Genomic DNA, 12,033 nt, shown 5'->3' with positions numbered 1-12,033 from the left:
TTCCTATCAGAAGTGGATTTTGTGTGCTGTCATACAGTCTTTTCTTTTAGGAACTTCTTATATCAATAATTTTTCAAGTGTTTTTGCAACAGAACTTTCAATAAGACTATTTTGGAAATTGGAAGGCTTTGATTTTAAGTGGACTTCTTAAATAATTTTATCAATTGTAATAGTCCTCTTATAGCCATTGTTATTTCCCGGAGGGCTGGCAGCAGTTTGGTAGGACCCTAGCCATGATACTGAGCAACGGGCTCACTCTGCTTGCCACAATCTGAGCCAACTATCCACCATAAGTTAGAGATCAAGAAACGAAGTTTAATTAGATTAGCCAGCAAATCAGAAGACAGGTGACTAATGTCTCAAAAACCCATCTTCAAAGATTACAGAATTTTGAAGTAGTTATTTAGGAAAAATGGGCAGTAAGGAAGCGGTTCAGAGATGTACATGACGGGCTCCAGGATCTCTCATTGTTCGTTTCTTCTGTTGATGATTGTGAATATTCTACAGGTGCTCTTTCTTCCTGGAGGCCTTCTCATTCCCTGGGAAACTTCATTAAAACTGTTAAGAACAAAGCTATCAGTGTACCTCAGCAGGGGTGTGTGCACAGGTCCAGGGCCAGAGAATCATGAGAGGCTGTAGCAATTTATAATGATCATATGCTAGAGAGGTTTCAACTAAGAAAGGGTTATTTAGTATAACAAGATGGCCTCACTTATGTTCACTTACAAGATGGCCTTACTTATGTTCACTTACAGCCACAAATGGAGTTCAAACTCTATTTTTGCCCAGCCATGTCTTGCTGCAAATGGTTTACAACCCACATTTCTGTCCAACCATAGTTTGGGCCCCAACCTGCTAGTTACCAAGCTAAGCTCTCAGGACATGAAACAAGCCTTGTAAGATTTTGCCATTCTTTGTAAATATGTACAGCTTCTGGGACCACAGTTTTTAAGCAGGTGTGCTGGAAGGTGGCATGCTTAACTCTTCAGAAACTAAAGATCTTGTTTCTAGTCTTAAAACTGCAGTTCTCAAGCCTACAATGCAAAAAGACAAGCTTTGGAGGCTTAAAATAGCCCCCAAGTGGCTACTGTGACTTAAAATCATCTTTAGTATTATCAGTCCACTGGGACAAAAATTTACTAGAGGAAGTGTTACCAAACCAAGTGGGTTCACCTCCTGGCAAGTTAAATAAGACTCTACACAAGTGGAAGTTGTCTCACAAAGTAAAGTGTATTTGCAGCAAATAGGAGACCACGAGGAATTGTTTCCAAAATCATGGCATCCCCGAACAAAGGGATGCAAAGACCTTTTATTTTGAATGGGGAATGAATATTCAAAAGGGAGAGGTAGGTATTCGCTTGCACAGGCTCAGCTGGAAAACATGCTTCCATATACACTGCGGGTTATGGTGATAAGGCCTAGCTCCTCCTGAAGAGATCTTAGCATTAAAAATGCTAAGGCAAAGGTCATGGGTGTAGCTCTTGCGGTTAGACTTGGTTTGGTTCAGGGTGGTTGGTGGTTGCATCTCCTTAGCATAACAAAAAGGGAAAAAAACAATTTGGAAAAACAGTTAAATGCTTCCAAACCCACCCTTGAGTTCCTCAGGGCACCTAGTCAGTGACAGAAGGAGCACAGTTCTTGAATATAAACCCAGCTGGAGTTCCCAAGGAAGTAACTTCTTGGGAGCTTTTAGAAGATGAAATTCTCATGTTAAAGCACAGCTGGGCAAAGAGAAAAAGAGATGCCAGTTACAAGCCCCAGGTTGTTACCTGTGCTTCTGACCCACTGGCTATAGCTATTTGGACCAATACAAAAGACAGAATTGAGTACTCACCAGATAGGAAATAAACCCTTCCAGACAGCAATAGCATGAGCCAGTCAACTGAGACAATTGTCTCTCAGTCAATTGACCCCAGATTGGTCTATTGCCCCCAGAATTCCAAAGAAAGACAATGACCTTAACCAAAAGGAAGGGAGGTCAGAAGCTGAGAGGATTAACAATTGGAGAAGGCAGTGATCTGTGGAAACAATGAGCACAAGGGGCTTACCTACATAAGCCATACCCATTTTCAGGGGACTTCAATTCACAAGGGTGAGATCAGTTCACGTCCCACTTTCTAACACCATGTGTCAACCTCCAAAAACAGAAACCAGTTTAAGAATCAAAGCATTTATTCAGGATCAAAAAATTGCAATTCGGGGAGCACAGATTCAGGTAGAAACCCAAATAGCAATAGTGTTCCAATTACAGGGTGAAAGAGGAGGGATTTTATGGGGAAAGAAAAGGGGTAAATACATGAAAAGAAGAGGGAGAGGAAAAAAGTCTTCTATAGGTGTTAATAAGCTACGTTATTCTTTAGCTATACATGGCTGGTTATTGATTGTATCTTCAGAAAGAAAGTCCATAATCATCAGTCTTTGTGGTCAGGATGTCTGCCTTCCTGCTAACTTTACAAATAGTGATGTGGAAGACAATGCTGGTTTGGCCCAGTCCAAAAGTCTGGCTCAGTTCAACAGTCCAAAGTTTCAAGGAGTAAGATGTGTAGGCAGTTCCTCTGAAATGGCTGTTCTGGCTCTATTTTAAAATTGCTCCACTTATGCCAACTTTTCACAAATTTAAGTGTGAAAAAAAGTCTAAAATTTTTTCATCAGAACTGAAAATGAGTATGGGACACCAGAAGTAACTCTAATTAAATTAAATGTTAAGAAGTATTTTTTATTCTCTATAGCACAATTTCACTTATCCATTTTTCTATTAACCACCATGGATAAGGACATATTGTTCTCTCTAAAAGTAGTTGCTGGCAGTTTCCAAAGACATAATTTCTTGTAAAGTGATGAGCTAAGCATAGAGATGGTATAATATAGGGCTCCGAGTTTTTGTTCCTCAAGAAAGTTATTTTTCTAATGTCCACTATCAGGTAAAATGGAAATTTTTAGAATATTTGATGGAATGGCTTAAATGCCACAGAAAGACTTATAATGAATTGTTCCATTTGATCACTTCCATTAATAACAACAACAACAAAATGATCACTAAAGTTTGGGCAGTGAAAGGTACAAAGATCCATCAGTGAAGCCAGTCATTAAACTTGGGTGAGAAGAAAAAGATAAATCTGCTAATTATAGAAGTTTCTCTTAAATACTCCAGGATCTTTTTCTGATAAGAACAGAACAAACCCTGAGTAAGATGTTTTCTTGTGATATAGATTTCCATGGAGACTTTTGGATTTTTTCCCAGAAAGCCTTCCCTCCACTAAGGAAATAAAATCTATTCCTTTATATATTGAAAGTGAGAATAAGTATCAGAGTAGACAACTCTATCTCAAAAACTATTTAACAGTGATCATTCTGGTTAAATGTATGTGTGTATCATATATTTATTTTATATGATATTTATTCTATTGATACTGCAAATACCAATACCACAAAGCAGACAAAATATGTATTTGGACATCTTAGGACCTATCAAAGAGTATCAAGTGAATCTTTAATTTTAAAAAATATATATATTCTTGGGCTTACTTTTTATTAATATATTGCTGCTCCAGTCTCTAAATGACCTCACTGTTGTTAAAATAAATTCTTTTTACTTCCTCTGTCTGACTCTAGTCTGTTAAATATAAATATACCGATAAGTTAATCATCTTTATGGCAAAAGGAGGCTCAGCTTCTATATTGTAGATTAAATATTCACTTTAGTTGTCTTAGTCAAAATTATTGGGTTGAACTTAAACATTGTCTTATATTGGGAGAATTTCTCCAGCCTAAGTGTTAACAAGCCTTTCCAGAAAAGAAAAGAAAAGAAAAAAAAACACTTCAAGCAATGCAGGGAAGTTTATGATAATGATGATATTGATTTTTTTTTAATCTGTCGATACATCCATTTCTCTCCATTTCCACCACCACCTCCCTAATCCTAACTGTCATCACTGCTTGCCTGGACTTCTGAAATCACCTTCTGCATGCCCTACTACCACATACTCGGGCCTCTTCCAATAGCTTGCACAGTGAAGCCCAATTGACTTTTTCACCATGCAAAACTGATGATATCACCCTCCCCACTCCAGCTTTATCTGCTTAAAATCCTCAATGGCTTTCCATAACTATCAATAAAAATTAAAATTCTTAACAACGCCTGTCATTGCAGTGTTTACTCTTGCCTCTCTCTCCAACTTTATCTGACACTTACTCTCCACACTTTATACACTCCAGCCACACTAGTCATTTTGTAGTCTTTCCAAATTCTTTTTGCTCTCTCCCAGCACCAATTCCAAACATTCTTGCAACTCCAACATTGGATCAGATGCCCACCACATGACTGGTGGAGATGAGGGAAGGAAGAGAGGAGCTGGATCTTAATGTTTATAGTGGATATGAGGAGATGTCACTGTGGACTGGGAGAAATCAGAGTCATTGTGAGCTGAACAAGGAATTCTAAAGGTGAGCACTAGACTATGCTAGTTTTAAGAAAAGTATGACAACTGGCTCCAGCCCCATGAGACTGCTGCAGCCCCAGGTGGCTTTCAAGGCACCAGGATCCTGACAGGCTCCCAGGAATTCAGGCCCTCAGCCCATCCCAGCTCCTACCAGCTCCCATGGCCTCAGCAATTCCTACAGAACCAAGCTCCAAGACCACACCATCACTGGCGGATTCCTGTTGCCTTGGGCCCCCAGTAGGTTCCCACAGACTCAGGCTCCTGGCCCTTTCTGGTGCTGGTGGCTTCCATGTCACCAGACTCCTGGCAGGCTCCCCCTAACCCGGGCTACACAAATCTCACAAATCCCCACTCTGGCTAAGTCCTGCAGACCAGGCCAACTCCTGTGGCCCCAAGTTCTCCATCAGCCTTCAAGAACTCAGGCTCCAGGTGGGCAATGCAAATCCAGGCTCCTGGCCAGGCTAACTACTACAGGAAACCAATAGAGAGCAGGGGTAGCTACACTTACATAAAACAAAATGGGCTTTAAGTCAAAAACTGAAACAAGAGACAAGGGACATCATTATATAACGATAAAGGGGTCAATTCATCAAAAGGATATAACAATAGTAAATACATACACACCCAACATCAGAGCACCTAAATATATTATGCAAATACTAACAAATCTGAAGAGAGAAACAGACAAAATACAAAAATAGTAGGAGACTTCAACACCCCACTTTCAACAATGGATAGATCATCCAGACAGAAAACTAGTAAGAAAACATTTGATATAAACTATACCATAGACCAAATGAGTTTTATAGACGTGTTCAGAACATTCCACCCAACAGCAACAGAATACACACTTTTCTCAATTGTACATGAAACATTCTCTAGGATAGATCATATATTAGGTCACAAAGCAGGCTTTAGCAAATGTAAAATGACTGAAATCATATCAAGCACCTTTTTCAATAACAATTGTCAGAAACTAGAAATCAATTCCAATGAGAAAACTGGAAAACTCACAAATATGTAGAGACTAAATAACATGCTCCTGAACAACCAATAAATCAAAGAAAAAATCAAAAAATATATTGAAGCAAACAAAATACCAAAACTTAAGGGATGCTGTAAAAGCAGTTCTAAGAGGGAATTTTATAGCAATAAATGTCTAAATTAAGAAAAAGATGACAAATAAATTAACTTTACACTTCAAGGAACTAGAAAAAGAAGAACTAAGCCGAAAGCACAAGGTAGGAAATAAATATTAGAGCAGAAATAAGCAAAATTGAGACCACAAAAACAATTGACATTGACAAGAAAGGTCAATGAAACCAAGAGTTTGTTTTTAAAAAAAAATAAATAAATGAAATTGACAAACCTTTAGCTAGACTTCGAAGAAAACAAAGAAAAGACAAATAAGATTAGAAATGAAAAAGGAAACATTACAACTGATTCAACAATAATACAAAGGATCATAAGAGACTACTATGAACATTTATATGCCAACCAATTGGATAACCTAGGAGAAATGGATAAATTTCTAGGAATATGAAACCTACCAAGATTGAATCATGAAGAACAGAAAATTTAAATAGATCGATCATAAGTAAGGAGATTGAATCAGCGATCAAAAACCTTACCACGAAGAAAAGCCCAGGACTGGATGGTTTCACTGATGAGTTCTACCAAACATTTAAAGAAGAATTAATGCCAAACCTTTTCAAACTCTTCCAAAAAATTGAAGAAGAAGGAACACTCCAAAACTCATCTTATGAAGAAAGCATTACCCTAATACCAAAGCCAGATAAGGCTACTATAATAAAAGAAACAAGAGGCCAATAACTTTGATGAATATAAATCTCAACAAAATACTAGCAAAAGTAAATTCAATTGCACATTAAAAGAATTATATACCATGATCAAGTGGGATTTGTCCCTGGGATGCAAGCATGGTTCAACATATGCAAATCAATAAATGTGATACACCACACTGATAAAATGAAAGATAAAAATCATATGACCATAATAATAGATGCTAAAAAATCATTTGTTTTTTTTTTTTTTTGAGGAAGATCAGCCCTGAGCTAACATCTATTGCCAGTCCTCCTCCTTTTTTATTCTCCCTTTTCTCCCCAAAGCCCCAGTAGATAGTTGTACGTCATAGTTGCACATCCCTCTAGTTGCTGTATGCAGGATGCCATCTCAGCATGGCTGGACAAGCAGTGTGTCGGTGTGCACCCGGGATCCAAACCCGGGCCGCCAGTAGCGGAGCGCGCTCACTTAACCACTAAGCCATGGGGCCGGCACCTAAAAAAGCATTTGCCAAAATACAATATCCTTTCATGATTAGAATCTCTCAACAAATTGAGTATAGAGGAATGTACCTCAACATAGTAGAGGCCACATATGACAAACCCAAAACTAACACCTTACTCAGTGGTGAAAGGTTGTGCTTTCCCACTAAGATCAGAAACAAGACAAGGGTGCCCACTCTCACCACTCCTACCCAACATAGTAAGTCCTAGCCAGAGCAAGCAGACAAGAAAAAGAAATAAAAGGCATCCAAACTGGAAAAGAAGTAAAATTGTCTCTGCAGATGATATGATCTTATATAGAGAAAATCCTAAAAACTTCACCAAAAAACTGTTAGAAATAAAAAATAAATTTAGTCAAGTTGTAGGACACAAAATCAACATAAAAAATCAGAAGAATTTCTATACAATAACAACTATTTGACAAAGAAATAAAGAAAAGTCTCATTTACAACATTAAAAATAATAAAATACCTAAGAATAAATTTAACTAAGGAGTTGAAAGATCCACACGGTAAAGATTACAAGACATTGATGAAAGAAATTGAAGACATAAATAAATGGAAATATATCCCATGTTTATGGATCAGAAGAATTAATATTGTTAAAATGTCCATACTATTCAAAGTGATTTACAGATTCAATGCAATCTCCACCAAGACTGCAATGGCATTTTCACAGAAATAGAAAAAGCAATCCTAAAACTCATATGGAACGACGAAAGACTCTGAATAGCTAAAGCAATCCTGAGAAAGAAGAATCAAGTTGGAGGCATCACACTTCCTATTTTCAGATTTTATTACAAAGCTAAAGTAATCAAAACTGTATAGTATTGGCATAAAAACAGACATATAGACAAATGGAACAGAATCGAGAGCCCAGAAATAAACCTAAGCATATATAGTCAATTAATATTTGACAATGTAGCCAAGAATACTCAGTGGGGAAAGAAAAGTCTCTTCAAGTAATAGTATTAGGAAAACTGGATATTCACATGCAAAAGAATGAAACTGGACTGCTATCTTATAGCATTCACAAAAATTAACTTGAAATGGATTAAAGACTTAAATTTAAGACCCAAAACCTTAAAACTACTAGAAGAAAGCAAAGGAAAAAAGCTCCTTGATACTGTTTGTGGCAATTTTTTGGATTGGAACCAAAAGCACAAGCAACAAAGGCAAAAATTAATAAATGGGACTACATCAAACTAAAAAGTTTCTGCAGAGGAAAAGAAACAATCAACAAAATGAACAGACAACTTACAGAATGGGAGAAAATATTTGCAAACAATATATCTGATAAGGGATTAATATCCAAAATATATAAGAAACTCATACAACTCAATAGCAAGGAAAGAAACAATCCAATTTAAAATGGTCAAGTTCTTGAATAGACTTTTTTCCAAGGAAGACATACAAATGGCCGATAGGTACGTGAAAAGTGATTCAACGTCACTAAATATCAGGGAAACACAAATCAAAGACACAATGAGATATCACATCACACCTCTTAGAATGGTAATTACCAAAAAGCAAGAGATAACAAGTGTTGTCAAGGATGTGGAGAGAAGGGAACTCTCGTGCTCTGTTGGTGAGAATGTAAATTGGTGCAGCTACTATGGAAAACAGTATGGAGTTCCCGCAAAAAATTAAAAATAGAACTACCATATGACCCAGCAATCCCATTCTGGGTATATATCTGAAGGAAATGAAATCACTGTCTTGAAGAGATATCTGCACCCCCTTGTTTATGGAACAAGACATGGAAACAACCTAAGTGTCCGTCAACGGATGAATGGATTAAAAAAATGTGATATATATATATATAGTTATATATAGAGAGAGGGAGATATCTATCTATATATATATACATACACACACACAATGGAATATTATTCCATTATTATTTCATTAAAAAAAAGAAATCCTTCCATTTACAATAATATGGATGGACCCTAAGGGCACTATGCTATATGAAATATTAGACAGAGAAAAACACTGTCTGATCTCACTTATATATGGAGTATAAAAAGGCCAAATTCATAGAAATAGATAACAGAATGCCGAGAGTAGATTGCTGGGTCTAGGGGTGGGGGAAATGGAAAAATGTTGGTCAAAGGGTACAAACTTGCAGCTAGATTATCAGGTGTATCAAGATTAGTAAGTTCTGAATATCTGAAGTACATCATAGTGACTATAATTAACAATACTGCATTATATACTAGAAAGTTGTTAACAGAGTAAATCTTAAATGTTATCACCACAAAAAAAGGAGTAATTATGTGGAGAGATGGTGGTGTTAACTAACCTTATGGTTGTAATTATTTCACAATACGTATGTGTATCAAATCATGATGTTGTTAAATAACATATAACTTCCATATGTTATATGTCAATAATATCTCAGTAAACCTCAGGGGAGAAAAGGAAATATCTTCTCCCTGGCATCATCTATCCTAGCTTATAGTTTAAAAGTCAGAATGGAATCTAGAGCACATCAGCCCACTTTGCCCCACGTACATCCCTGACTCAACACAAGCATCGCAGGACCGTTATCAGAAAAGGGGAGAGTATACCAGGGTCTCTGTAAAGCCCATTACAGTGACACGGCTCAGAGTGAACTTGGAGCTGCTGAGAATATTACAACATCCCCAGGAGGGATACTTGGCGAATTTCACAGCAGGTGCCATGGTGTCTGTGGTTCTAACCAAGAGTGAAAACTATGCAACACAGACTCAGCTCTGGAAATCACTCTTCCTGCCAAAAGGAAGGAAGTCGTGGGACTCCTTTCCTCAGGACAGGTGAGAGCAGTCAGAGAAGGCAAAGATGTGTTTCTAAGCACTTGCTTATCAGCTGAGGTTTTGATCTATAAGCAGGTCATGAAATCAGTTTTGTGGGTCCAAACCATGTTTCCTAATAAAATAGAATAGACAAATAAATGAGTGCATTGTGCATTATAATGAAAATACTATCTCATGAACTCACTTTTTTGTTTCATTAATTTATGTACATATATTTGTGTAATAGATCACAATATAAAATGTGGTTCTTAGTGTGAATCACAATGAAAAATGTTTGAAAAATACTGTTGTAGCAAAGAAAGAAAGAACAGAGGCCATTAGTAATTAATAGCAGACATTTTAGAAAATGCTTTCTTACAAACACCACATATAAAGACAAGGGATTTAAAGTAAACAGAGATCTGGATCCTGGTCAAACTTTAATTTACTATGTTAGTGAAAAAGCACCTGAATTTTCAATGCAAGGTCTAAGACCAAGTGTTATTGATATCATTGTGGCTGTGGCAATAGCAATTATCCCTGGAGTCATTGTGCTGGTTTTTTCCAGAAAGAAAAAAACCAAAATATGGGAAGGCTGAGATAAAGAAGATGAGTGAAATGCACAGGGAAGTCAATGCAGAACCACTGTAATTTGAAGAGTAACTACAAGAAGAGAAATTAGCAAATGGACTTCACAAATATGCGAGCATAGGACAAAGAGAAGATCTTTGAGGATTACTATTTTGTTAGTTAACATCATATATTTGTAATGGTGAACCTGTACTCAAAATATAAGTAGCTTGAAATTGGCTTTACCAGTCTTAAAATGTGACCACAAGTGTCTTATATATGCAGATCTATTTTTTTTAAGAAACCCAGAAGCTGGACTGCATAGTTAAAATTATTTATACATAACATTGAAGAATGTGTATTAAATATGCTTCCATAATAGAATTTGAATTACTAGTGTCTCATTCATTTGTGATTGAAAGCTGCCTTTCTATTTCCTTTGAGTCTTATAAACTTCTGAGAAATATGAAATAAAACATTTTTAAACAGGAAGAAAGAGAGAGAGAGAGACAAAGAAAGAAGAGGGAAGGGAGGGAGGGAGGAAGGAAGGGAGGAAGGGAGGGCGGGTGGGCTGGAAGAAAAACGGTGAGCAATTACACATCAGGAACTTTTACACATTTTTCACAACTTCCACAAAAGGTCTCTGATATAAGATAGTAGCAACTTGGTTCAGAATGGCACGTGTCAGACATAGGAAAAATTCAGAACAGCTTGGCAGTGCAAGAAAAAAATAATCAGAAACTGATGAATAAATTGGCTAAAAGCTGGGTGATTTTGGTTGCTTAACAGTTCCTTAGGAAGGGGAGCTGGGAATCACACTGCGGTGGAAAGCTGTGCTTCAATTAATTACACAAGCACAGTTGTCCTGCAACAGTGAGGATTCAGGCATTCTCCACTAGGCTATCTATTGTCCCCATAAACTTCTCAGTTAAAAATATCCCTCCAAATATAGCCACAGATAGAGAGCTGAAATGAAGAGATCCTTCCTGACTTCTGCAGTCAGAGCCCAGATAAGCCATCCGAGTGGACAACCAGGCACTGACCCAGCTGTGGAAACTCTGCTTAGCCAGACGCATGTTTCTGCACAGTTGTGCTACACAAGTTACACATGCACTAAAACACAGGCACATTTACTTATTACCCTTCACATCTCAGAAAATTCAAAGCTTCAACCACAGAAAGTCAGGAAAGCAAGTAATATCCCTGTCTATTTTACCCCCATCGCTTTAGTTGTCAAACTGCATCATCCACACATTCAAAAGCGAGGTTTTGAAGTTTTAGAACCTTATGCAGTTCCCAAAACATTTCTTATTCTCAGTCTGCCTTTATGTTCCTTCTGATTATAATCTAAATGAATGGTTTATCACTTTGCAGAGGTAATTTGAATTCTCACAGATAGGGCCGTTAAGACACCTTAGATTTTCATATAAATTAGAAAAACTGCTTCTGCTGCCTCTTTCTAGGCAAGAATTTTTTTTAGCTGTGTTCTATACTTTGAACCTATTTAAAAATCAAACTATTTTCTTCTTTTTTTTTTTAATTTTTTGTTTATTGCAGTAACATTGGTTTATAACATTGTAAAATTTTCAGGTGTACATCATTGTACTTCTATTTCTGCATAGATTACATCATGTTCACCACCAAAATACTAATTACAACCCATCACCACACACATGTACTGAATTATCCCTTTCACCCTCCTCCCTCCCCCCTTCCCCTCTGGTAACCACCAATCCAATCTCTGTCCCTATGTGTTTGTTTATTGTTGTTATTATCTACTACTTAATGAAGGAAATCATACGGTATTTGACCTTCTCCCTCTGACTTATTTCACTTTGCATTATACTCTCAATGTCCATCCACGTTGTCACAAATGGCTGGATTTCATCGTTTCTTATGGCTGAGTAGTATTCCATTGTGTATATATATCACATCTTCTTTA

Source organism: Ceratotherium simum, chromosome 19, assembly GCF_057802395.1.
Source record: "Ceratotherium simum simum isolate JZ-2026a chromosome 19, ASM5780239v1, whole genome shotgun sequence".
In the NCBI taxonomy this organism is placed as follows: domain Eukaryota; kingdom Metazoa; phylum Chordata; class Mammalia; order Perissodactyla; family Rhinocerotidae; genus Ceratotherium; species Ceratotherium simum.
This window is presented reverse-complemented; position numbering follows the sequence as displayed.